This window comes from Schistocerca gregaria, chromosome 2 (assembly GCF_023897955.1).
Source record: "Schistocerca gregaria isolate iqSchGreg1 chromosome 2, iqSchGreg1.2, whole genome shotgun sequence".
In the NCBI taxonomy this organism is placed as follows: Eukaryota; Metazoa; Arthropoda; class Insecta; order Orthoptera; family Acrididae; genus Schistocerca; species Schistocerca gregaria.
The window spans coordinates 311,087,328-311,114,311 of record NC_064921.1 but is presented as its reverse complement, the minus strand read 5'-3'; the positions used below and the strand labels follow the sequence as shown (position 1 = coordinate 311,114,311).

Genomic DNA, 26,984 nt, shown 5'->3' with positions numbered 1-26,984 from the left:
TTACCGAACCAGGAACGGAATCCTAAAAATAATTTTCTATTGAGATAAACGCATAATGAAGTACACAAGAGTTCGGTCTTCAAAAAGATCAAAAGCTGGGCAGTGAATGTGCCAAAAATATTTCACTGTAAGCAAAGCGAAGCTACGTTGTCTTTGCTGCTATAGCTGTAGTACTGAGAACGCAGAAAAAGAGTTTGTTCATTTCTCATCCAAGACATCCGCACCGCTGTGCTCCAACGGCGGCTATAATTAAGAATACCGAGGCCATTTTTGCCGCTTTTATTACCCGCCGTTCTGTAATTCAGCTAACAATAATAACACACAGCCCTGGGCGGACGGAAACTCACATTTCACAAAACGGCCCCTACGGCGCGAGCGGAGATTATATGACGCCGTTTCAGCGGGCAGCACATTTACGTGTGCAGTATATGTATTGGTGTAAGGGTGAACCGAACGCCAGCGAGCGATGATTTGTGAATTATAACCAGTGTGAGACAAATAAAACTGCACGAAGAGAGCAGAGGGAGAGAGAGAGAGAGAGAGAGAGAGAGAGAGAGAGAGAGAGAGAGAGATCGAAGGTGATTCTATGTGGATGGGGAGGGCAAGATAAAAAGAGGAATCACATACAGTAAGATAACCACGAAAGAACGGCAGGCTAGATGCCGCTGTTCAGGAAAAGCCAAAAGCCAATGAAGCTAAGTGAATATTGTTCCTCTCATATTAGTATGTCAATGCTATATTTCGTGTACATTGCTGACTATGAACAGTATCAAGGCGTAATGCAGAAAACTTCAAACTGATATAAAATGTATTTCAGTCTTGGATACGGAATGAATAGGATTTCACAACAACGGCATAAGGCAGGTTCTCGAACTGCTTCTCGTCGTCATTGAGTATTTGTAAGTAATATAATTCAGAATCAATGGGGAGCTACACTCTGGACGTACATTGTGCTAGAGTTAGAATTCGTGACTGTTTGGTTTTCCCTTTTTCTCTCCGTTTATAACCAGGACCTGATTTTGTCATTCGACAATAGACAGTCACATCATAGTAGTATCCATTAAACTGCATGCATTTCTCTATCTACAGCGCAGTGCACAATTGCACAATCATATCTGGTCTTGTGAAGAACATGCAAGGCGGCTTCCCGATGGTGTGCACAATCGATGACTAAGTTGACACGCTTTTGGTGCTGGGTGCATCCGATAACCAAGATGCTGCTTCTCCTCATGCGTATTATGCATGGTATTCTCAAGGTACCATCGTGAGAAGCAAGTTTATCGTCACCTTGAGCAACGTCTTCGCAGTCATCAACTGTGCGGCTGGTCCCGGCGGAGGTTCGAGTCCTCGCTTGGGGATGGATGTGTGTGTTTGTCCATAGGTTAATTTAGGTTAAGTAGTGTGTAAGCTTAGGGACTGATGACCTTAGCAGTTAAGTTCCATTAGGTTTCAACCACTTTTTTCTTTTTCATTAACTTCTTCCGGAACGAATATGTAATGGACTGAAATTGTCCTGTAACTAAACGTACTCTACAACAGAAGATGCGATTCTTGAAACCATTCAACACCTGTGCGAAGCACCTGTGATATTGCAGGGCAGTTACAAATATCTCGAAGACAGTTGTTTTAGTGTTGCACTATGAAGAGCTCCATCCACATCATTAGACGACAACGGTCAGGAGACGGTAATCGATGATTACGGTTTTGTGAATCGCTTTTAGACCAACTGGAAAATATCGGACACTTTATGAATAACATGTTAGGGACTGACGCATCTAGCTCCATTACTGGAGGTATTTTCAACGTCCAAAACAGCCATTATTAGGAGGAACATAACCCACATGTCAACCTCGAACGTGGCTTTCAGTCAACCTTATTGGCATTAGCGTGTGGGACTGAATGGTGGGAGGATAAGTTGGATTCGCCCTTGTATCATAACTTTCTTTCCATCACTTTGCCCCTCGTATTAGCATACTCCGTACCCTTACACATCCATCTGCTCGATACAATTTGTAACGAAAGTCGTCCGACGGGACAACACGCTCCACTTGGTGTTTGGGGACAGCTATGGCTTCATCATGATGATCCAGTGCCAAACTTTGGAATGAACGAGCATAACTATTAGAATGAAGCGTTTCCGCCGGCTGTTGTGGCCGAGCGGTTCTAGGCGCTTCAGTCCGGAGCCGAGCGCCTGCTACGGTCGCAGGTTGGAATCCTATCTCGGGCATGGATGTGTGTGATGTCCTTAGGTTATTTAGGTTTAAGTAGTTGTAAGTCTAGGAGACTGTTGACCTCAGATGTTAAGTCCCACAGTGCTTAGAGCCATTTGGACCATTCTGAAGCGTTTCCAGCGAAATTTAGTGACTGTGGAGATTCAGTGTCCTTACATCCACATTCCGCGGACCTGTTTTTTTATTTGCGGGGAAATAAATTTAAAGGAACAAGTCTATAGTACTCCACCCATGGATGGACACGACCTAATAATTCGCTTGCATGCCGATTCCGCAATCGTGGATGCAAGTGTATTGCGTAGGGTCTAGAAAAGGACGATACAGTGAGTGGCGATGTGTTTGCAGATGCAAGGTGGCGCTTTGAAAGTCTCCTGTAAAGTGAACGTTTCTTGTGCATGTACATACCGGCTCTGACTCAAATGTACAGAATGGAATTCCTGAGTGTAGCGTAATGTTCAATCTAGTGCCGCCTCCTTATTGTACTTTTTGCACTTCATTCGATACAGCCGTTGTTACTGTATCCACTATTATTTTCTTTTAGCTTTGTTTCATGGACGGAACAAAGTGGTCGTTTACATCTGTGATGAGATCACGTTCTGTCTTAATATTTAAATTAAGATAACATGAACAGAAATAAATACGCAAGGTACTGCACTATGGAAACGTAGGTAGAATACAATTTGATGCTTTAACACAACAACTTTTTGGTGCAAATGGGACTGGAACAGCAGCGAGCCTGCATATGCGTTCCACACGGCATCGCTACGTTTCACTGAGCTAAGAGGACAGCGCCAGCACGTCGCAGAGTTCATCCTACCCGTTTCTGGGCTCGCTGCACGCTTTGCCAGAACCTCATTTTTAATCGCATTTCTATTAAGCCTATTGGCGGGACTAAGTTTTGCGAGATAGAATTCTGTCTTGAATTGTGATGAGAAGTACCATTATGTCCGACAAGCGCGGTATGTTTTGTTCAAATTGTATCGATAGATTACAAGTAGTTTTCTCATTCGGAAATAAAATTTTAATGTTGCTTGTGAGAATATCGTGTTTTGCCTCATGCAACGTGTGTCAGCAAGTGTCGAACTTACACATCGACAGTATCGAGTTTATGAGAACTCATTCTGCAACGCTGCTTATCTTGTTGGTATGGATCCCAGGACTGTCAAGCGAATATGCAATCAATGGGGCAGGAGGGCTCCACTTAACTATCATGCGGGACAAGTGCCCCACACAGCTAGTGCCCGAGAGGCTAGATACATCCTTCATTAAGCCTTTGAAGACAGTAGATCATGTTAAGAACCTTGATTAAGGAAGTGGCTTATGCGCAACAAGATAAGAGCATTTGTAGAAAGGCTTTAATGATCTTCTTTTAATAATGTTTGGCCATTGACGTCTTTCAATGGTAACAGATGAAATTTGTGTCGGACCGGCACTCGAATCCGGATTTTGCATTTCACGCTTCTCATCCGACACAGATTCCCAGCCTGGTGCACACTACCGATGTAGCGTCACCTCCACTTGAACCCCTTACTCTCAGTTCCTGGTTCTGTTGCAGGGTGTAATAGGTATGAGTGCAGATGTTTTTAATGGTGGCTGAGAACAGTGTACTGAACAATACTACTTGAGTACATAATTGATTTGAAGACTAATAACTATATCTATCAGGACTACAGGGGTACCGTTTCTAAGATGGTTAGTACCTCTAAGTACATGTGGCAAGAGGAAGCAGATGATGCACACTTCCCCCTAGGCCGCAGGTCAGGTTCTGGTGTCGATGTGCAGATGAAAAATGGTTAGTCTATACTGAGAGCCATGTTTCACTTAGTAGTGCAGTTACGACTGCAGAAAACATCAGGTAATAAATTATGCGACGTGATTGTGGGAAGACTATTCCACACGGAAAGTAAACAACCGACACACTAATGTGTGTATATGTTAAGGTACAACATACAACAATAACTGCAGTTATACTCATTACACTGTACATGTGTCAATAAGGCTGTGCTAAGGTGGCCGACGCCGTTAAAGGTCCGCTGGCGTTAAGTGGAAAATCCGGATTCGACTCCCGGTGCTCCAAAAATTTTCACGAGTTACTATTGATTTATTTCAATGCCCAAATGCGCGGAACGTCATTAAAATCTTTGTACATGGTATTTGAATGGCCACGGGATAAAATAAGGTGTTTGTACTTTCCGTCACTTCAAGACAGAACAGACAGCATATATAAAGCGAAACCACAGACATTGCGACTAAGTCTGTAATATCATCGTATTGCTCGTGGAGATCATAGTCCGATGCGGCAACTGAGACAAGCGCTCTAAAAGTGGTTGGCCAATGACAGCACTGCAAACATGAGGTATGAGTTACAACTCTGAACAAAACATTTCTCCTTGTCATGGTCGATAATTTGGACAACATCTATTATATCTGACGTGTGAACCATGATAACTATGACCTGTCCTCGAAGTCCCCATGGCCTTATCTCCAAAAATGAAAACGGAGGACTGTACATTGTTCGTGCTGTCCTCACCCATTTCGGCCTTCCTCCTGTGCACGAGTGAGCAAGAGCTCGTACACAGTGGAAACATCTGGTCGTGGATAGCTGAGAGCGTGGGATGCCACCTCCCGCCACACACCGATAAAAGCTGAAGGAGCGGGGAATCACCTAACTATATCTGTCGTCAAGCCCAGTTCGACTTGGTACAGCGTGGTCTTACACCAACCACCGTTACCAAGGTGACGGTCTGTTGTAATGTATAGCTCCAAAATCACACAAATATAATACTGAATTCCCTCTAATATTTCGTATAAGCACAGTACATCATATTGTAGTGTTTTCTGTCCTTCCTGGGACTCCAACTGTGTACCTTAGTAGGTCTTCTGGTCGGCGTCGGTTTTCATGAAACACTTCTGCGCTGTACACCGCCTCGCATTACAAAATGATAAACCGACGTGCACTTCTTACCGTTGGTGGCTGCGTAGGCTGCCTAAATGTTACTTTATCAATATGCAAAGTGACTCGGTCTCTAAAGCGAACCTATTTTACAGAAACCTTAATTAGAGAGCTAATTTCCGGGCCTGTTGCTGAACAATTTCTTTCAGTTTATCCGCTATACAAAGAGTGGCGTCGGGAAGAGAAAGAAGTCTATAGGTTCGACTCCCTAGCCGCGACAATGATTAATCTTACAGCTAATATGTTTGGTTCTCTCACATTATATCATGCGACTAAGAAGAAAAGTTTATTTGGCAATGAATTTAATAAAGTGCTTTCAAACTGCAATCATTTGTGAAGTAGATCAGCAGTTATAATACCCTGATTATATTTTGAAAAATCGGGCATCCTTGTTAGAGGAAACATATGAATATCCTGCTACAGCACTGTAGCTGAAGTTAGCATTTCGTCAGTAACGATGATGATGTTCAAATTCATTAGCTTTTTTACCCATGAAATACGACTTCCATTTATGATTGATCTTTCTAAAAAAGTTGAGAGCTATTGAATAAGAACTGAATCTTCCTGATTACATAGCTACTGATTCACCATCACAACAACAGCAACAGTTCGGATAATTTTCATCACCTTACTACTTCTGCCTAATGCTGAACGTTTGGAGATGCTTTTCGTCTCTATACCAGTACTGACACTACCAAGAAAATGTTATTTCGTACTTATTTGTGAATATAGGGAAGAAAATTTTAAAATATAGAAAGTCGGTGACTTAGAATACCTCCCGATCTAAAAAGAAATATTCACGTCATGTCATCAAGAAATAAAAGCAATATCGTCGATAGATTGTAATTTGTCATTCCTAGACATCAGTACTTCTACGACTGTTCGAATCACACTCTCGTTATCAGAAATAACACAGCAACCAACCTGTACATTACTAAGAGAGATGCTTGCATGTATTGCTCCACATTTGGGTAAGAAATCTTACGGGAATGAATGTTCCGATTTACCTCGATGTTTTCATCTTATGCCCGATTACAAGTTTCGCGGTGAGTGGACTTTTTAGTACCTTGAAAGCAACGGTTTGGACAAAGAATAGCCTGTTATAGTGTGCAGTTCACAACGATGTTGTTCATCGAATCATCTTCAAGTTATTTCTACATCTTTCCACCCTCGAACAGTGCATAGGAGAAAGAACACATTTTTTTTCCATTGACAGCTCTGTTTCTTTTATCTTATTACGATGGTCATTTCTCCATACGTAAGTGCGGATCCAACAAAAAAATTTTGCATTCTGAGGGGAAAGTTGGTGACTGAAATTTCATGGAAAGATGCTGCCATCGTCTTTTTAACGACAGCCACCCGAGGACGCGTATCATTTCCAAGACACTCACTACCATATTTCACGAAAATACAACTCTAGCTGTCCTCCGTCAGTCCCGTCTGACGCGCAGCAATACCTAACAGGAGATGGACAAGCATGTTGTAGCAGTCTCTTTAGTACCTCTGTTGCATTTTCTGGCGATCTGACAACAAATCGCAGTATTTGCTTTGCTTCCTCCACAACATTTTCTATCTGAATGTCACAGTTCGTAATTGTAATCCCCAAGTCTTTTGCTGAATTCCCAGCTTTTGGAATTATGGGATGTATCGTGTAACCGAAATTTAGCTGATTGCTTTTAGTACTCATGGTGATGACTTCACATATTTGAACGCTAAGTCAATTGACACTTTTTCGCACCGTACAGATACTTTGTCTAAATCATTTTGCATTGGTTTTGATCTTTCGATGATTTTACTAGACGGTATATGAGAGCACGATCTGCAACAACCTCTAAAGGATGCCCCAATTGTCCCTTTAGTCGTTTCTGCATCTTAAGATCAACAGAGGGCCTATAACACTTCCATGGGGAACGACAAAAATTACTCCTGTTTCACTCGATGACTTACTGTTAATTGCTGCGAACTGTGATCTCTTTGACAGGAAATCCCAAATCCAGTCGCACAACTGAGGTGGTACTTCCTAAGCACGATAATTGATTAGAAGTCGCTTGTGAGTAACGGAATTCAAAAGCCCTCCGGAAAACTAAAAGTGTGTAATCAGTTTGATGTCCCTCGTCGACAGCACTCATTACTACGTGAGCAGAAATACCTAGTTGTGTTTCACAAGATGAAATCTTCTGAATCCGTTTCGGCTGTTTGTCGATAATTTCTTCGAGGTATATGTTCAAACATCCTACTCCAAATCGAAGCAAGTGATATGAGTCTGTGATTCAGTCGATTATATTTCCATTATTCTGTACTGATGTGACATGAACAACTATCCAGGTCTTAGATACGAATCATTCGACGAGCGAGCTGGTGTGTATGATTGCTAATTACGAACTTTGAAAAGTACCTGTCTGATACACAATCTGCACCGGACATCTAGTCTTTATTAAGTGATTTAAGCTGTTTCATATTCTGAAAACGTCTCCTTTTAAGTTACTCTTGGTCTCAGTTGTCCTCGATTCGAATTACAGAACATTTCTTCGTCTTTTGGCAATCCGTTTTCAGTAACTCTGCTATAGTGGCACTGTGATTAATAACATTACCATTACTGTCACTCAGTGAAGGTATTGACTAGTCCTGCTGCTGGCGTACTTTAAATAAAACCAGACTCTCTTGGCGTTTTGTGCCAGATTTCGAGACAGAGTTTCGTTGTAGAAACTGTTAAAACATCTCGCACTGAAGATCTTCTTGAAACTTACAACTTTTATAGAAATTCGTAATTCTTGGGAATTTTGAGTTCTTCTAAATTTGGCATGCCTTTTCCGTTGTTTCTGCAAGAGTGTTCTGACCTGTTTTGTGTATTATGGTGGATCGGTTCTGCACGTCCGAAAATAGAGACTGAAGGAGAGCAGTCGTAATATTACCCACCTTATGTGCGCTAGGCTCATCTCTCCTTACATCCTTAATTCACCAATTTTCGTTACGTGGAAAGAATTGTAACAAATTCCGCCCAATCTCATGAGGACAAATGGAGGTTGTATGAAGAAATAAATACAGAAATTTAAACGCAAGTCGACTGATCGATGTCATATGAAAGTGAAGTATCAGTCTTTAACACGCATTCAGTAACGACTTACGCAGGACATCGAGCCTACCGGACGTCGTGAGATAAGAGAAACCCTCAGCTCTTTATGGTTACGTGAAAATCCGGGTCGGCTAGCATGAAAATCGTTCAAATTATGAAAAAAAGAGCATGAGGCGTACATGAGCCCTCTGACACCAATTCCAGTTTTACGTTTGATTCATAAAGTGAATCAGGATTCGTGCTAGTGGAACATATGGAAGAACACTGTCTACAAAGTTTTGTATGTCCTGGAGTCTTTTCCAAGAAAAACCGTTGTAACTTGTGAGAAGAAATACCGAAACTCATAACTGCTAAACTTTTACACATTATTCTCATGTATCATGCAGCTTTGATCACAGATACAGAGCTTTCAACTGTGTGCATAACACATATTGGGTTCACTTAGTTACACACATCAAAAAAAGTTTGGCATCACCTCGGTTACAAGAGTTCCAGAACCTGTACAGAAAACTGGAACAGAGATCAACATAAACATCATTTCCGAACTTTTTATTGCTCATGAAAACAACACAATGCATGTTGCACCACTATATAGCAAGACATTCAGAGGAGGAGGTCCAGATTGTTGTACACACCTGTACCTCTAATACCCTTTAGCATATACTCTTGCATTGATAAATGCCTGTATTTGCCATGGCATACTACCCAGTAGTTCATCAAGACACTGTTGGTCCTGATTATCCCACTCCTGACGGGCGATTCGCCATAGATCCCTTAGAGTGGTTGGTGAATCACGTCGTCCATAAAAAGCCCTTTACAATCTACTCCAATCATGTTCGATATGATTCATGTCTGGAGAACATGCGGACTCTAGCCGAGCGATGTCATCCTTAAGGAAGTCATTCACAAGATGTGCATGATGGGGGCACGAATTGTCGTCTCTGAAGACGAATGCCTCTCGAATATGCTGCCGATATGGTTCCACTGTCGGTCGGAGGATGGCATTCGCGTATCGTACAGCCGTTACGGCGTCTTCCATGACCACCAGCTTCGTACGTCGGCCTTACATAATGCCACCCCAAAGCCGCAGGGAACCTCCACCATTCTGAACTCGCTGGACAGTGTGTCTAAGGAGTTCAGCCTGAGCGGATTGCCTCCAAACAGGTCTCCGACGATTGTCTGAACTCATATGTAGACCACTCGGCATGTTGTTGGGGTTATCTGTACAGCGCTGCATGCTGTCGTGGTTGCAAAGATGGACCTCGCCGTGGACGTCGGAAGTCAAGTTGTACATCAAGTAGCCCATGGCGCACAGTTTGAGTCGTAACACGACGTGATGTGGCTCCACGAAAAGCATTATTCAACATGGTGGCGTTGCTGTCAGGGTTCCTCCGAGCCATTATCCGTAGGTAGCGGTTATCCGCTGTATTAGTAGCCTTTGACGGCCATCGACAGCTCCTGTCTCTCTCTGTATCTCCTCCATATCCGCAGTACATCGCTTTGGTTCACTCTGAGACGCCTGGACACCTCCCTTGTTGAGAGCCCTTCCTGACACAAAGTAACAACGCGGACGCGATCGAACCGCGGTACTGATCGTCTACGCATGGTCGAACTACAGACAACACGAGCCGTGTACCTCCTTCCCGGTGGAATACGAGGGACTGATAGGTTGTCGGACCCCTCCTTTTAATAGACGTGGTTATTTATATCTTTGGGCGGGTTTAGTGACATCTGTGAGCCGTCAAAGGGTCTATGCCTGTGATACGATATCCACAGTCAACTTCTGTCTTCAGGAGTTCTGGGAACTGGGGTGATGCAAAACTTTTTTTAATGTGTGTATATTCAGCGTTCCAGTAAGGGAGAAGTGGTGTTATTGTTTATATACGTTGTGCAGCGTATTGCAATCCGACGCACTCCGAGTAGTGCCTCAGCGAACATAGCTTTCTCCATTCAGTTCATAATAGAATTATTTCTACGTACATTAGCATACAAAACTAAAACTGTCTTTAACGAAGTCCACAAGATTTTAGAGATTAATTTCGTGGAGTTCCCTTTGAAAATGCTGTGCTACGGCTCCATAAGAAACTAACTATGCGTACATGATGATCAATCACTTGATATACCTACTGTACTTCTTCCCTCCTGCGTCGCTGAAGGTAGGACCATAGGAGACACGACGTCACACCTATTTTCAGACTACTTCAGAGGGCACAGATTGTGTGCGCCGTTGAAGACAGTCTCATTCTCTGGGTTCGCGACGTACAGATCCCTTGTGAGCGCGATGACAATCACATTAGACCGTGCAGTCGTACCATAACCGGCTGATGTGCAGAATACCAAAGAAACGTTTTAAAATTAATCGAAAACAAAAGAAATTAGCAGTTCTTGATCGCAGACTTACAGATAATCATAGAATAATTTCTGATGAAATTAAAAATTGGTATCATGCTTCTGCACACAGGGATTCTGTTAATAATGAAGCAGCAGAAGTTAATATTAGAATACTTTCAACAGACAGAGACTATAGACTCAATGTTGCGCTGAAAAGATACAGTGACATAAGCTGAACTCCTTAGCTTCCTAGGAGAGTGGTGCCTTATATACTGACTCAGAACTGATGCGCTGAGAAAACGAAGAATGCTTCGTAGGAAGACGTCGTGAAACGAGGATGGTAATCTTCCGACACTGGAACTATACTAAAGCAAACTTCGATGTATTGCCTGTAGAATTAAGTTTCAGGATCTTCCGCTGTGTTTTGTTTAACAAGTTCGTGATGTTTCCCTTCACGAATGACCAGCCTTGTCAAAGATTCACCCTTCGCTGATTGGCGAGGCTGAATCTGTGACAATGCTTGCCACTCGTGCTGGCGAAATGTCAGGTAAGAAATTAAACAAACGTCGGTAGGAGGTCCTGCAACAAGGCAACAAATTGAAACGGTAGATTCAGTGGTGTTGTAAAGGAAACTTTAATAATAATGACTTTTGGAAATGATATAAATCCAATTCCGATTCGTTGAATTTTTCCTGATTGGTTGATAATGATTGAAATTATGTTTATGGTTAATTATGATTTCGGTAAACGGTGGTCCGCAAAAAGGTGCGGTTATTGTTGTACGGCTCATAATTGTTCATTAAGCTGCGTTATGAAACAAATATTTGCATCTTTTTCTTTAAACGAACCATACATTTTCTTTGATCTTACTTAACAGATCATTGCAATCAAGTAGCACTGAAATGCGTTACGAAAAATAAATTATTCACTGGCCCACGACTTCAGACAAGGATAGTTTCACTTCAATTATTGCTGAAACATGAGAATGCTGTTAAAGACGATGATAATTTCATTACTATGTTCATGGTTGCTTCATTATTTCGACATATGATCTTCTAATAGGTAATTAGCCTTCGAATAAATTTCCATGACTATAATCATGTTTCTGTATCAATCCTTTCATGAAACAGTTGTGGTATCGGAGAACATACCACACATCACGTTTACGAGTAGTGACACTTCATTGATAAGTGACGGTTATCACACTGTGAGAACGCCAAGTGGTCGCACGACAGGTCTGAGAACTCAAATACGTAAATCCTGGTTTAAGTCACTGACAAGTCCTAGTGACGTCACTGGCGAAATCGGGAGTGGTATATTTACCGAATCATCCGGCATTGCGGCAATGTCCTGGAGTTAACTTCCAACCCCTTCCTCAGGGTCTTACGCAGTGGGGACATGTGGCATAGTTAACGGCGATCCGTTAACCGGATATGGGTTTCAAAACCAGCAGCGTCTGTGGCACTATTCTAGACGAGTAGACTAGCTGCCGGCATCGGGTTTCACCGTCTCCTTTCCATTTCATAGTCGTGAACCACAGAAGAACGCTAATAGAAACTCTACACGAAATGTCAGCCTCCATATACACACTTTCGACAAAACATACGTAGTGAAGAAATAGCACCAGAGTGGAAAACAAAGAAAAGCTTTAGAAATCTACAGCTGAACCTATTACTTGAGGTGTTCGTGACAAGAAGGAAGTAGTGAGAGGAAATGAAAAAAGGGATAATTATAGAGGAAATGAGCGTAAGAAAATAAGGAGACAAATGCATCTCCTAAGTCCCAGAAGAAGCAGCTTCACCAGGATAGTCAAAAGATAGGGAAGAAAACTGGCTGAGTAATTTTCTGGTACATGATGTCTGCTTTTACGTTAAACAATTTGGGGTGAGGACGGAAATCATAAGTCTGGTATTTGAACAGTCGTTCTCTGGAACTGGAGTCAAATTTCTTACAACCATTGGGTCGCCAGTGGGAACGAACGATGGGACGTGAAAAATACGAAACAATATAAAGGGTATCAATGGTAGGAAAGAAAATAAATGGGTCACAGAAGGAACTGAAGAAATGGAAAGGGGAAAATGGATGAGAGAGGAACGTGGAAACAGGAAACAGGAAAATGAACAGATCCAATTAATAATATACAAACAACGATTTTCTTCTGCTGCAAAATTGTCCTCCCTACAACATTATCTCCAAACAACGACAGGCATTAAATAACCAATGCAACAAAATCGTTTTCTGTGACAATTTAGATTTGCAAAACGTGAAATTTGTTGTGGAAAAAATTGAATATCCTCGCTTCAGGCTCTATAGTTTTATAAAGTTCTGATGGATAGCGACGTTATACATAGCCTTCAAAATGGTGTCTTTAACGGAGCTGTCATTCATTTTCCATTGGCAGAAAATCAGAACATCGCAGATATTCGTAGGTGCCTGCACAATGTCTACGGAAACCTGGTAGTGAACAAAAGCACGGTGAGTCGTTGGGCGAGGCGTGTGTCACAATCGGAGCAAGGTGGCACAAATGTGTCGTAAGTCGAGCGTGCCCGTGTGTGACTCCTGCAATATTAGAACTCGCGGACACTCTCGTTCGAGGTGATCGGCGGATCATAATCCAATACCGCGCTGCGCAACTGGATGGCTCCGTTGACAATGCTGACACACTCGTCCATTGGTTAGGGTTTTCGAAGGTGTGTTCCTGCTGTGTTTTTCACCGCCTAACAGAAGAGCAGAAAGAGCAACGAAGGACCATCTGTGCAAAATTGCTTGCGTGTTACGGGCTGACGTGACACGATCGTCAAAGGCGGTGAAGAATGGGTTCATCTCTTTGAACCGGAAAACGGTAATCCATGCAGCGGCGCCACACCATCTCTCTTCCGAAGAAAAAGTTCCAAGCTGCACCCTCAGCAGATAAAGACGTGAGGACGGTCTTGTGGGACACTGAAGGGGTTATTCTGTTCGATGTCCTCCCTCATGGTGTAACGATAAGCTCTGAAATGCAACCCCCCCCCCCCCCCCCCCAAGGAAATAGAAGAAACAACTTCAGCGTGTATATCGTGAGAAAATCGCTATCGAACCCCTCCTTCTCCACGACAAAGCAAGGTCTCACACGAGCCTACGCACCCCAGAGGCGCTCACAAAACGTCATTGGATGATCCTCCCCAGCCACCTAGCAGCCCGGTTCTCGCAACCTCCGACTTAACCTGTTTGCCCAAAGAAGGATACACTCTGCAGGAAGCAGTACAGGGATGATGGATAGGTTATTGACGCAGTGAGATGTTGGCTCCAACATCTGCCAATGGAGGGGAACCAAGCTGGCATACAGGCCCTCCTAGCAAGATGGTGGAAGGCTGTTGCATTGAACGACGATTGTGCTGAAAAACGGGTTTGAAGGCAAAAGAGAGGGGAATGATACGAGGGCTACTATATATATTTCTGGCCTAGGCAACACTAAGTGTTGCCAGGTGCAATCTGACATTTCCATTGGAAAGTTTGACATTTTTTTAGCATAAATGTACTCAGAACTTTTTGACTTACGACAATTTTTTTTTCTTTTACAGGGACTTGAAGAAATCAATTTGGCACAAAAATGGAATTAACTCGTGAACATTTTCGTGCGATCATTTTTCACAACTTTCGACGTGGATTATCACGACAAGAGTGCATCGATGAACTTAAATCTTTGTATGGCGACGAAGCACCATCCTATAGCACTGTGAAAAACTGGTACAACGAATTCAATCGTGGCCGACGCTCGCTCAAAGACGAATTCCGTGAAGGTCGTCCAAAAACAGCCGTTGTGCCAGAAAACATCGATGCCGTACGTGAACTGATAATGCAAGACCGTCATGTGACATACCGTGAGATAGAGGCATGCCTAGGCATTTCTCCCACCAGCATACATTCGATATTGCATGAACACCTGGCCGTAAAAAAGGTTTGTTCTCGTTGGATCCCGCACAATTTGACAATCGCTCAAAAGAAAGCTCGTGTGGATTGGTGTAAAGAAATGCTGAAAAAATACGATCGCGGTGCTTCAAAAGACGTTTATAAGATCGTCACAGGTGACGAATCATGGATCTATGGGTATGAGCCCGAAACAAAACAGCAATCGATCGTGTGGGTCTTCCAAGACGAGCCAAATCCAACGAAAGTTGTTCGTGGAAGAAGCACTTCGAAGCAAATGGTCGCCTGTTTCTTCGGCAAAACTGGTCATGTGGCGACTGTTCCGCTTGAGCAACGTAGGACGGTCAATTCTGAGTGGTACACCACCATTTGTTTGCCTGAAGTCTTCAAAGAAATTCGAAAAATGAACAAGAGGAGACGAATCATTGTGCACCATGACAATGCGAGCTGTCACACATCGGCTCAAACCAGCGCCTTTTTGACCGGCCAAAACGTCGAAGTGATGGGTCATCCGCCGTACAGCCCTGACTTGGCACCCAATGACTTCTTTTTATTCCCACACATCAAGAAAAAAATGCGTGGTCAACGATTTTCGTCGCCAGAAGATGCTGTTGCAGCATTCAAAAACCATGTTTTGGAGGTGTCTCAATCGGAGTGGAAAAAGTGCTTCGAAAATTGGTTTGAGCGCATGCAAAAGTGTATAAATCTTGATGGAGAATATTTTGAAAAACAATAAACCATTTTCGTTGATAAATATTCGTATTTTCATTATTAGGCCAGAAATATATATAGCAGCCCTCGTATGGTGTATTGGAATCCTGAATTGAACCAACATGCTTTTAGACGTATAGCTACTGTTAACAGTTCAATCACTAACTAGTTGATAATAGTTCAGGCTAGCTTCTGGAATGTAATCAATGAAATAGTCAATTACATCATATTCTTCGTAAAAGAACGTTCATTATTCTCTTTTGTTGTAAAAGTGCAGATTAAAATAGTGCAGAATAACTACAAGACACGTAGAGCTTACTGTTTTAGAGTCGTCAAAGACCAGCGAGGCAGTAAATGAACGTCTCATGAATGAATGCAGCGCATAGAACCACTCATTCTGTAAATCGCTTAGCCGGCCGTTGTGCCCGCGCGGCTCTAGGCGCTTTAGTCCGGAACCGCGCTGCTGCTACTGTTCAGGTTCGAATCCTGCCTAGGGCATGGATTTGTGTTATATCCTTAGGTTAGTTAGGTTCAATTATCTCTAAGTTTAGGGGACTGATGACTTCAGATGTTAAGTCCCATAGTGCGTAGAGCCATTTTTAATCACTTACCACACAAGTATTATCTTAGTCATCGCATATTTCGCTGTACTTCAACTCATCTGCCAAACTATAAACAGGACCGTTAGTTAAAAGTATCTCTTGTGGATATTTTAGAACACGAGACTTTGTATTACCTGGAAACAAATACAGATAATTGCTACGAGTCATGAAATAATTATTTCAATAAACTTGTGTACGAAAATTTTCAGGCTAACACTTCGATGGGGCTACTGGCGACTCTTTGTATTTTTAAGGACTGCTGGAGCCATACAAGACCTTTCTAAACACAGTCTAAGAAACAAAAGTACTCCGTAACAAAGTTACCACGCTTCATGTTTGAAAGGCTTCTTCTGCCTATACCTTTAGCTTGTGTTCCAAGTTAAAATAACGTCGCTATAATTTTAAAAGAAAGTTACGTTGAGTGTGGTAGTATAAGACTGCCAACTTTTATCAGAAAAGAGATTCAAACTGAAATTATTTTATTTTAGAATTTGTAATTATGTTGCTCATTCATAGCTAACGAAAGACAACCAGTATTGTACAGAAGACTCCGGTATGATCTTGTCAGTTTATTTTACACTTAGATGTACGTGAATTGTTACTAAGTCTTTACTTAGAAACCAGTCATGTATCGCTACGTGTTTAAGATGCTTAGTTTCATATATCATGACGCCCGAAGTTTCTTACACAGCTACAATCTGTTGTAAGAGCCTGTGGATTCTTGATATAGAGGTTTATCGCTGCGACGTCTACGTGTAAAACATCTTTGGTTTACCTGTCGTGTCAAATCTGGGTAAAACTCTCGAGGTTTCGATGAAACCCACCAAATTCTTTGTCACGTAATAGCTGGCAGCTGTTCCTCACGAATGAAGTGGGAAAATTTGGACGAAAACTAGAGGTTTTATCTAGGTTTGATACAACAAGCTCAGTCTACATTGTTGCCGTGCGAATGGTGAGTTGCAACTCAACGTTTTGAGCATTACCTTCTTTACTTTTGTTCAAAATACCGCTGATTTCATTCTCATCATTAATCTCAAAAGCCCAATACGTACCAAATGATGTACAGTGAGATGAACTATTGAAATGGATGATGGTAAACATCGAAACGGGTTTTCATTCCTATTAAATGAAGCGAAATTCAAAGTGTCCTTACATGTGGTCGCCGCAGCGACGGCTATCATGGACACATATCCATGACGGACATCGAAAGATTAAATTATGGTATTAGTAAATATGGACATTAGAGAGTAGTTGTTGCTTGAAGCTCTTTGCAATGTTTTAATGCCTGCTGTGTGATACGTATGTTTATGGCAAGAAAGCTAAAATTAGCTATTCATGGAACATGACAGTACACACATAAACTACAGAAGATGCAAGAAAGGACGAAAGTAAGAGACTGGTTACACTGCATAAGTAACGCAATACGGCGAAAAGGTGTGAGCTACTCTGATAAATTTCTACACACAATAAATGTGTTTAGCCCACGTAATTGTTTTGATTTAGGTGTGAAAGCCTGGAGCCTGCTTCGCACAATTTTCTCTTTCTCTGGAATGCAGCTGTTCAAGAAACCTGCGGAATGGTTTACATCCATTTGTGCAGTTTCAATAAAACTCTTCAGGGGATGTGACCGCATTGTCAATAAGCAAAACAGTCCGATGTTTCGGCGGCTGTGACAAATGGCTGTGACAAATGGCTTTCCTCGTGGTATTTTGCTGACTTTGCAACGGCGGCCGAAATGTCGGAGAATTTTAATACTGTCAGCGCGGTCACACAGCCCGAAGAGTTTTATTAAAAGTGACAACGGCCGCTGAAACCTACTCCTGTGGAGATCTGTTTTCTATGCAGTTTCCACTGAATGAACGCTGTTTCATTCGCCCCTGGTACAGGGCGTCGCTATTTCCTTCCTTGATTTACAGAAATGTTTAGAGATTTTCATGACGTATTTTCCTACGGTACGTTTATCACTGCTACAGCCTCAGCTCCATTTGTCATCAAAAGAGGAAGAAGATAGAAAAAAAATTATATTAATCAATCTCTCTTTGATTGTACGCGAGACCAGCAGCTAGTTTAATGCAATCGTAAAAAAAGTCTACAATTTTAAATGAAGAACTGCGGAAGAGCGAATAAAAAGACGAGTTAACAAAATGTTTAAAGAGTTGCCTCCATTTTATCAAGACAACATTTAGCATTTCACTTCAGTTTCACTAGATGCACATTCCTAGTGATACAACCAAAGTTTAGTGTATATTAACAAACAAAATAAATTTCTTGGACTTTTCTACATTTTTGGTTTCTGCAGACGGAACCGTCTCGATCACTTAACGGCGTTTGGGTTACTGCAATCATCATATCTGTAATGAAGATTAAAGAGGCATGATTTGTACATTACTAGGCGATAAAAGGTAAAAAAGTTAAGGAAGTTGGGTTTTTTCTAATTTCTAAACTCTAGTAAATATCCTTTCACAGATTTTCATTTTTGCCTTTCGTCGACTGATAATGTATAAATAACACGTCTCACTATATCCGAAATGTCATTACAAATGGAAGGAAATACCAGTCACTGAAATCAGTCACAGCCAAAAATATGCGGGAGTATGCGCAAGGAGAGACTTAAAGTGGAACGACCACGTAAAAGTAATCGTAGAAAAGGCAGATGATAGACTCAGATTCAGTGGAAGAATCCACAGGAAGTGCAGTCCACTGAAGAATGGCTTAGCTTACCAAAACCTTCGTCCGACCAGCACTTGACTATGCGATTGTCAGTCTGGGACCACTCGAAATACGACTAAAAGATAAAATTGAGCAGATCCAAAGAAGAGCAGCACGTATCCCCTTAAGTTCGTACAGCGTCGCAATACCGAGGTTGGTTACTTTATGCTTTTGAAAATATTCTAATCTAGTAATGCAGACTGTATTTTAAAATGATGAAAAAAATATTTAATGGTTTTAATGATTTATTTTACTAGATTCCATAATTGTTTTAAACTTTTCTGTGAAAGTGACATTTCACAACAAATGTCATAATAATCTTTTGAGGTTCAGGACCTTTATTACACCCTTACAGGTCTTGAGAAAGTATGTTGTGATACAATGTCAATGAAAACTAAAGAATTTTGTTTTTTTTTTTTTTAATTTTCTTTCGCTTTTTTTCGTAAAAAACTCGTACCGCCCGTGTATACTGAACGGAAAATGAGCTGTTATTATTAAGATTGTGCTAAAAGATATTGTCAGGTTCTGGATACTACTTATATATCGTTTAGAAAGTATGTTGTTAATAAAAGTTAACAACGATTAACAACATTTTTGTGGTGGGCATAAAGTATACTCCTTCCCTCTCATATGTTAATATATCTTATGGAAAACGCGTTGATACTGCTAGGGTTTATAGGGAGCTGATCGACGAACTCGAGTATCGGACTGTATAATGAATGATTTGTATATATATACTGTTTTATCCACAAATGGCACGACAGACAGAATTAAAAAAAAAAGAAAAAATTGTATGTTTGTTGAGAGTTATTTTGCGTGAACGAGCACATAGGCCTTATACAAATAACGAAAAATTATTATACACCACCGGTCATTGTGATTACCTTTTTCTAAGCTAAGAATAGCCTTCATGAAGTAATAGAGAGAAGAAATGCAAAAGTAAACATGCTTCATTGTCGGTGACAGAGAACGTTTTTGCCGTAGAGAAGAGGGCAGAAGTCAGCTTCTGTACCCGGTTTCGGAGTACAGTGTTGTCAGTGGATGAAGGAGCGTGGCGCGCGCGGCGTGCGGTCGCGTACTCACCGCGCAGGGTCGGCAGAGCGCCCTCACAGGTGCGCTACGCGGCGGCTACTGCCGTCCGGACTACTCGGCGCGCCGAGGAGCACTTCTCCGTGCACGGCGCATGCGCCGGCCGCAGCCCGTGTCATTCGCGCGCGTCCCTGCCTTACTTCCCTCACAGCAGCCACAACCCGCGGCGCCTTCACTCTGCGGCTTACCTGCTTCCAGAGTGGGGCACGGAAAAAGTGCTTTCGTTTGCGACTGTTATCATTTTGGTCATCTGAGTGACCAAGGACATCTCGAACACTATTGCAATGGCGCTTTAACTGTCAAAAGCAATTCGGACTTTAGCTGACGAAAAAAATCTGTCACTCAGCTCCCCTTTCTGTTTGTCTATGACATAATCTGTCAAATTATAATGACTAAAAATTTTGTATCCATCCTGGATAGGCGGCGAGTGGATTCCCTTCTGTGAACTGCTTCTGCAAAATAGGCCGAGAGTGAAGGACGCGAGTAGGAGCAGGAAAAGGGGAAGTACTTCGTCACTACATATAAATTTAAAGCACTTTTACTATAGGAAGAATATGAATACGTAAATTCTTACTTAACTTTGGCAGAGATGAGCACTTAGGTGCAAAGCCCAAAGCTAACATAGACTAGAAGTTATAAAGGTAAATCTATAGTTGGACTAAGATGGTATCTGTTCTTTCGGACATGTCCGAAAGAACAGATACCATCTTAGTATATATATAGTTAAGACTCACCGGCCACTTGACCATCTTCTTCCTCTGTGCGAATGCACAAACAGTGCCCGAACTCTTACGGGAATCAGCAACGTGCCGCGAGTAATGAGTATAATGGGCGGGGGCACTACGAATGTAGTGCGGGACAATACGTTGAGGATGTGGGTTTCGCGGGAGCCGTGCCACAGATAAATCCCTGCACTCGCTCTATCCTCTGAGCCCTCGGTGGCTCAGATGGATAGAGCATCGGCCATGTCAGCAGGAAATCGCGGGTTCGAGTCCCGGTCGGGGCACACATTTTCGTCTGTCCCCGTTGACGTATGTCAACGCCTTTAAACAGCTAAGGGTGTTCATTTCATTGTAAAATCTGTAGTGCCTCTTCCACTACGCAATAGAAACAATCTTGTTAGGTCGTCTGCTCGTGATCAGCTAGGCTGAATCTGGAGCGGCGCTCATAGAGCTGCACAGCGCCGGCTGAGGGGCGCTGACGTCAGTCTGGATCGTCCGCTCTCGTAGTGCCAACTTAAGAACTTTTACCTACGCCGTGGCATCGTAGCTATCGAAGGAAAAGCAGTATCAAGAAGGAGTTGTACGTGTCTCTACATGTTAACGATGAGTCTCCTAATATCTTCAGAAGGCTCCATGCCTTTCTGCTAGAGCGTCTAAAATCCAGTTTTTTCATAGTGTTCCTCCACTTGACCTCCTAACTTTGTTCAGGCTATGACGGACGTCATCTGCGCCCAGATCTTCCTTCTCGTAGTCCTCATACAGCCGTTACCAGCTTCACTCCATCCTGGTTCAAAATGGTTCAAATGGCTCCAACCACTACGGGACTTAACATCGCCCGCATCTCGTGGTCGTCCGGTAGCGTTCTCGCTTCTCACGCCCGGGTTCCCGGGTTCGATTCCCGGCGGGGTCAGGGATTTTCTCTGCCTCGTAATGGCTGGGTGTTGTGTGATGTCCTTAGGTTAGTTAGGTTTAAGTAGTTCTAAGTTCTAGGGGACTGATGACCTAAGATGTTAAGTCCCATAGTGCTCAGAGCCATTTGAACCATTTTTTTTTTGGACTTAACATCTGAGGTCATCAGTCCCCTAGACATAGAACTACTTAAACCTAAGTAACCTAAGGACATCACACACACCGAGGCAGGATTCGAACGTGCGACCGTAGCAGCAGCGAGCTTCCGGACGGAAGTGCCTAGAACCGCTCGGCCAAAGCGGTCGGCTCCATCCTGGTATATACTGCTTTCTAATGCCCCTAGAATGTGTCTTTTAGCGGTCTTTATAACAGTGTCAGCAAATTTTTGATAATGCTGAGTATGAGAGGGTATGAATCGTATACTGGAGTCCAGGTCACTAGAAAAGCCAGACCAGTCAGCTTTGGAGAAATTCCACCGGGGGCAGTGGAGAAGTAAGGGTCACGGGGACCTGTAAGCCCGCCTCAAGAAAAACTAGTCGGTGCTGGCTGTGCGGGAAGTGTTTAATGATGTGACAGTTAACAGGGACTGGCTTAGCCCTGGGTTCGGTGGAAACAAAACATAGGTTGGTGTTTATCTCCAACCTCTATCTGGCTGATTTCAATGATTCCATGTCTTTATTGCTACAAATTAGCTGCCTGTTCTGCACCTCAGCCATTCCATAATCCTGAGCCCTTTTGCGTCGTTTTCCCAGTACTTCCATTCAGTATGGTGGCTATTAAAATCACCTGCAATTAGATCAGGATGGCCGACGAGTCGAGGCTGATTTTCTGGCCAGGAAACGGCGGGGTGTTTGTAGATGTTAATGATAGTTAAATCTCCCCATTTTGTAGTAGTGTTATGGATATTATCGTTGTCAGATGTAGAGACAAGCTTCACATTATCAATATTTGTCTTTGCGTTAGTAGCGGTGCCGTAGTTGCTATGGTATGGTGCGCCAGTCAATCTGTACCCTGGAATTTTTCCTCTCGACCGGAGCTGTGCTTCGTCTACAGTGCGTGTTATTCGTATTGAAAGGATGTCAGTGTCATGGTGTAAACTAAACCGAGTATTACACCAGACCAAATTACCAACAATATAGTCAAAACGTCTAGAGCACCTGTTGATAAAGAACACTCACGTAATAATAAATAAAGAACTAAACACATTAAAGAAAACCAGTCGTGAGCAGCAAGACTTGACAAAACCGTTCAGTTACAGAAACGCTACAGTCCTAATAAGGCATAAGAAGCTGCGAAGTCCCTGATCTCAGTACCATACACCCAGAGTTCCTAACAGACAGTGGACAAAAAACTAAAGAATAGCAGACGACATTTCACTCCCACATACTCCAGTCAAGAGATTTGCCAAAAGAATTGAGGGCTAAGATAATTGCCATCCTGAATCCAGGCAAACCAGACGATAAACCAGAAAGCCATAGACCCATCGCTCTCTTAAGTCTAGCATATAAAGTGCTTGAGCGTCCATATTAAATCCAATCATACTGGAATCTCTGCCTACCGACCACTCACGACCTACCGACCTTCAGACTCGATCGAACCTGCGGGATCAGGTCCTCGCATTAATAACGTACATTGATCGGGGCTATGAACAACACCTGAAAACTGGGGCGGTTTTCGTCGATTTGACAGCCAGCAAGTAATACTGTTTGGAGAGAGAGTTTAACATGTAAGTTCCTGATTTTTTTTCCGTTAGTCACCTGGCTGGTTTGATGCGGCCTGCCATCAATTTCTTGAATGTGCTAAACTCTTCATCTCAGAGTAGCACATTCCAGTATCAAAAGTATTGAATGATTTAAATAACAAGGTGATAATTAGTGAGTATTGGGATCTATCAGATGTCTGGCCAGTTAACGAGGATTACCCAAGTTAGCACACTTTGTAAGACACTGGGCTGGTATAACGTGCCATAACTGCAGTTACAACAGCACTGCTGCACTGCTAATGAAAGCAAAATCTTGAAGCTCCTCATCGGCTATTAAAGGACGGACGTAGATGTGCTGCCTGCAGTCCCGTGGTTGCATGCAGATCAAAGATGGGGGTCTGCAGCTCCGCTCCGTAGGCTGCAATGGAAAAGACCCCTCTTCCCACGATACCACTTACTACAGCGGATCGCGGCTCTCTCTCACACACACACACCGTTCAAAGCACAGTTGACAACCCGAAACCACCAGGTGCTCCGCTCGCTAGCGAGCTTTCGAGTCCAGAACCACCTGCCTCCTTCGCACGTGTCTGAGAGAGTCGTCTGGAATTTAGTGTTCCAGATTTCTTAGAGCCTAGAATCGGAGCGGACGTCCCGTCATGTTACCAACTGTTACCTGACGTAGCAAATGCGCCGTTCGTTGATGGTGACACCAGACTTTCTACTGCTTAATTCCGCTGCAGTGCAGTGACTCACAACACGAAGCTGGTGCAGGTAGCACAAGGTAGATAGTTCGAGTTGCTTGACCGGTTTCCACTGATAACCCGACCATCCAGCACACGGAGGGATGTATGACTGATGGCACATTAGTTTCATTCCTTTCAGCTTATTCGCAATTCCCCGTATGACACTTTTGCACGTTACCACTCAGTCATGTCAGAGGTTCATTGATTCTGTGCGGGAGGAACTGCCAATCTGCTCTGTGTATTTGTTTGATATCTTCGTCTTTTCAGCCACAGCAGGATACCACAAATTTCATGAGTAGTTTTTCAGCTTCCTTTAAAATTTAGTGGAATTAAAAGTACTGGCAGAAAGGAAGGAATCAGTCATAAACGAAACTGCACGACCGACCGAAGACGCCTGTCCTCTTGGGCGCTATTTGCATGGGGCCCTTGAGATCCTCCATGGCATTGTTATGGCCATTCTGAATCCATTCATTCCTTAATCTCATGATAGTAGCGATCAAGGTGAGGCCAAATAAACTGCAACCGAACAGCCCACTAAGCGACCTACGACGGATTTCAGTACGTACTGACAGGCCTTTCTTCTTCTTACACGACGCCTATAAGGATTTTCCAACAGGAAACCAACTCCCAACCGCGATCTGAGTGATAAAGGCACTACGGTAGCTTTATACTCATCGCGTTGTGACTGCCGACATCCCTGAATCCTGCAGTTGGTCTGCAGCCCTATTCTTAGCACGGCGATAAATATAGTAAACTTCATACCAATGTAACGTTTTTTGCGTGCCATCTACACGAAGTTGAAATTTTTACATACTGAAAGTGTATTATTGCAGTCAATAAAGACATACATTGACGAAAATAATCGCAACAACAAAAAAAGTAATGTGCAGTAATGAAATTTCGGGAACTTAATCGTTTAGCCAAAGTATTTAAGTGATTAACATTGCAGAGTCACTGGCTACTGTAAGCGCAAGATAAATCACTGCAACTATGAAATGCTGTTACATTAATAAGCGGCGTAACCGCTAGAATGTTGAAATCAAGTACGTAAACGTGCATGATTGTGTTGTGCAGGTACTGGATGTCAGTTTGTGGGATGGAGCTCCATACCTGTTGCTCTTGTTCGGTCAATCCAGAGACGGTTAATGATGGTTGAGAATGACTTTCGACAATGCCCCAAACGTCCTCGATTGGACGATTGGAGACATAACTGGTGATCGAGCAGGCCAAGACCACATAACGACACTCTGTAGAGCATACTATATAACAGCAGTATGAGGGCAAGCGTTATCCTGTTGGAAAACAAACCCTGAAATGGTCTCTCGAATGGAAGCACAACACGTCAAATCACCAGACTGACGTACAGATATCCAGTGAGGGTGCATGGGATAACCACGAGAGTGCTCCTGCTGTAATACGAAATCGCTCCCCAGTACAGAACTTGAGGTGTAAGTCCAGTGTGTCTAGCACGCGGACAGGTTCAAAAATGCCTCTAAGCACTATGGGTCTTAGCATCAGAGGTCATCAGTCCCCTAGAACTTAGAACTACTTAACCCTATCGAACCCAAGGACATCGCACACATTCATGTCTGAGGCAGGATTCGAACCTGCAACCATAGGAGTCGCACAGTTCCGGACTGTAGCGTCTAGAACCACTCGGCCACCAAGTCCGGCGCGGAAAGGTAAGTTGCAGGCTCTCAACTGGCCTCCTTCTAACCAAAACAGGGCTATCTCTGGCACCGAGGCAGAACCAGCTTTCATCAAGAGACTACAGTTCATCATCCAGTTCTCCAATGAGCTCTCGCTTGACAGTGTTGAAGTCACAGTTTTCGGTAGCTGGAGTTCAGTTGAATGCACGCTACAGGGAGTCTGTCCCGGAGCTGTCCTTGAAGTAACCAATTTGTAACCGTTCATTGTGTCACTCTGATGCCAACTCTGCATAAATGGCTGCTGCAGATGTAGTTGGATGTGCAGTGCCATACGCCGAACACGATGGTCTTGCCTTTCGGTAGTGCCACGTGGCCCCGATCTTCTTGCGACCGTACATTCTCGTGATCACGGCTACCAGCAGTCATATACAGTGGCTACATTCATGCCACGACTTTCTACAGTATCGGAGAAGTAGCACCAAGCTCCTCGTAGCCCTATTCCACGACCCCATTAAAACTGAATGCGTTCTTGATAACGTCATGTATGTCACCTTAAAGGTATTCTTGACTAATATCAACTCACCACGTCCAGTCTCAAAGGTAACCAACGCTTACGAACGTTACAGTGTGTATTTTGATGTACATCCTAATACTAGCGCTTCTGTTGCCACTCACGTGACTGGCGCGAAATTTGACTAGACTCGTCGTTATTATTTATTTATTTACCGTATAGAATGACGCCCTATATTGGAAACAGCATAAAAGAGAATATACGTTGTTAAAATATAGGATGAAAGAATAAAATAATGTAAATCGAACACTGGCACATAACAATAAATGTATAATTACACTACAAAGCAATAAAACTGCATAAAGTTCAGATTCCAGTATTTTCAGCAATCACAATTCCATACTTACATTCTACAGCCACTGAACAGCTTGTGGTGTTGTCCTCAGGCAGTCGTCATCAGTGGGAGTGAACGCCCTCACCACTCGCTGACGATGTGATGGATTGTTTGTTCTTTGGCACCACAGTCGCACCCATGGTCAGGTCTCAAGTTCCATCTGAACATCGAGGATCCGCGTCGGCCATGGCCTGTATGTATTGTATTCAGTGTTACCCAGGTATTCCTCAGGATGTGGAAGCCTGCTGGATGGGTGGGTGCCCCAAATAAATTATGCCATCTTGGATTGGCTCTGTTTCTCCATTTCGTTCGCCAGAACTCAACACTATTGTAGTTTTGGCTCAGGTTCGATATTACTGAGGACTGGTACCCAGTAGAGTGGAGTGGTTTTAATAGCTCCAGTAATTATTCGTATCATCTGATTCATCACCACATCTACTTTTCGCACGTGCGATCTGTTTAGCCACACCGATGTGCAGTATTCACCTATTGACTAGACGAAGCTTAGAGCGGAGATATGGAGTATCTCTTCACCAGCTCCCCAGGTCGTTCCCACTAAAAATAAATGTCGTGTGACTATGGCCTCCCGTCGGGTAGACCTTTCGCCAGGTGCAAGTCTTTCGATTTGACGCCACTTTGGCAACTTGCGCGTCGATGGGGACGAAATGATGATGATTAGGAAAACACAACACCCAGTCCCTGACGGGAGAAATTCTCCCAACAGCCGGGAAGCGAACCCGGGCCCTTAG

At 43.1% G+C, this 26,984-nt stretch overlaps 1 protein-coding gene across 2 annotated transcripts in view; it reads right to left on the bottom strand.

The window, feature by feature from the left end:
• The window catches only part of LOC126336137 (suppressor of lurcher protein 1-like), a 659,041-nt gene extending 639,392 nt beyond the window's left edge, over positions 1 to 19,649 (bottom strand). Inside the window, exon 1 of one of the 2 annotated variants that reach the window (XM_049999628.1) lies at positions 19,600 to 19,649. The gene's annotated coding sequence lies outside the window, so the exon portion shown is untranslated. Of the gene's footprint in view, positions 1 to 19,400 lie in introns of both variants that reach the window. The other variant, XM_049999627.1, reaches the window with a different exon arrangement.
• Between the last annotated feature and the right edge of the window lie 7,335 nt (positions 19,650 to 26,984).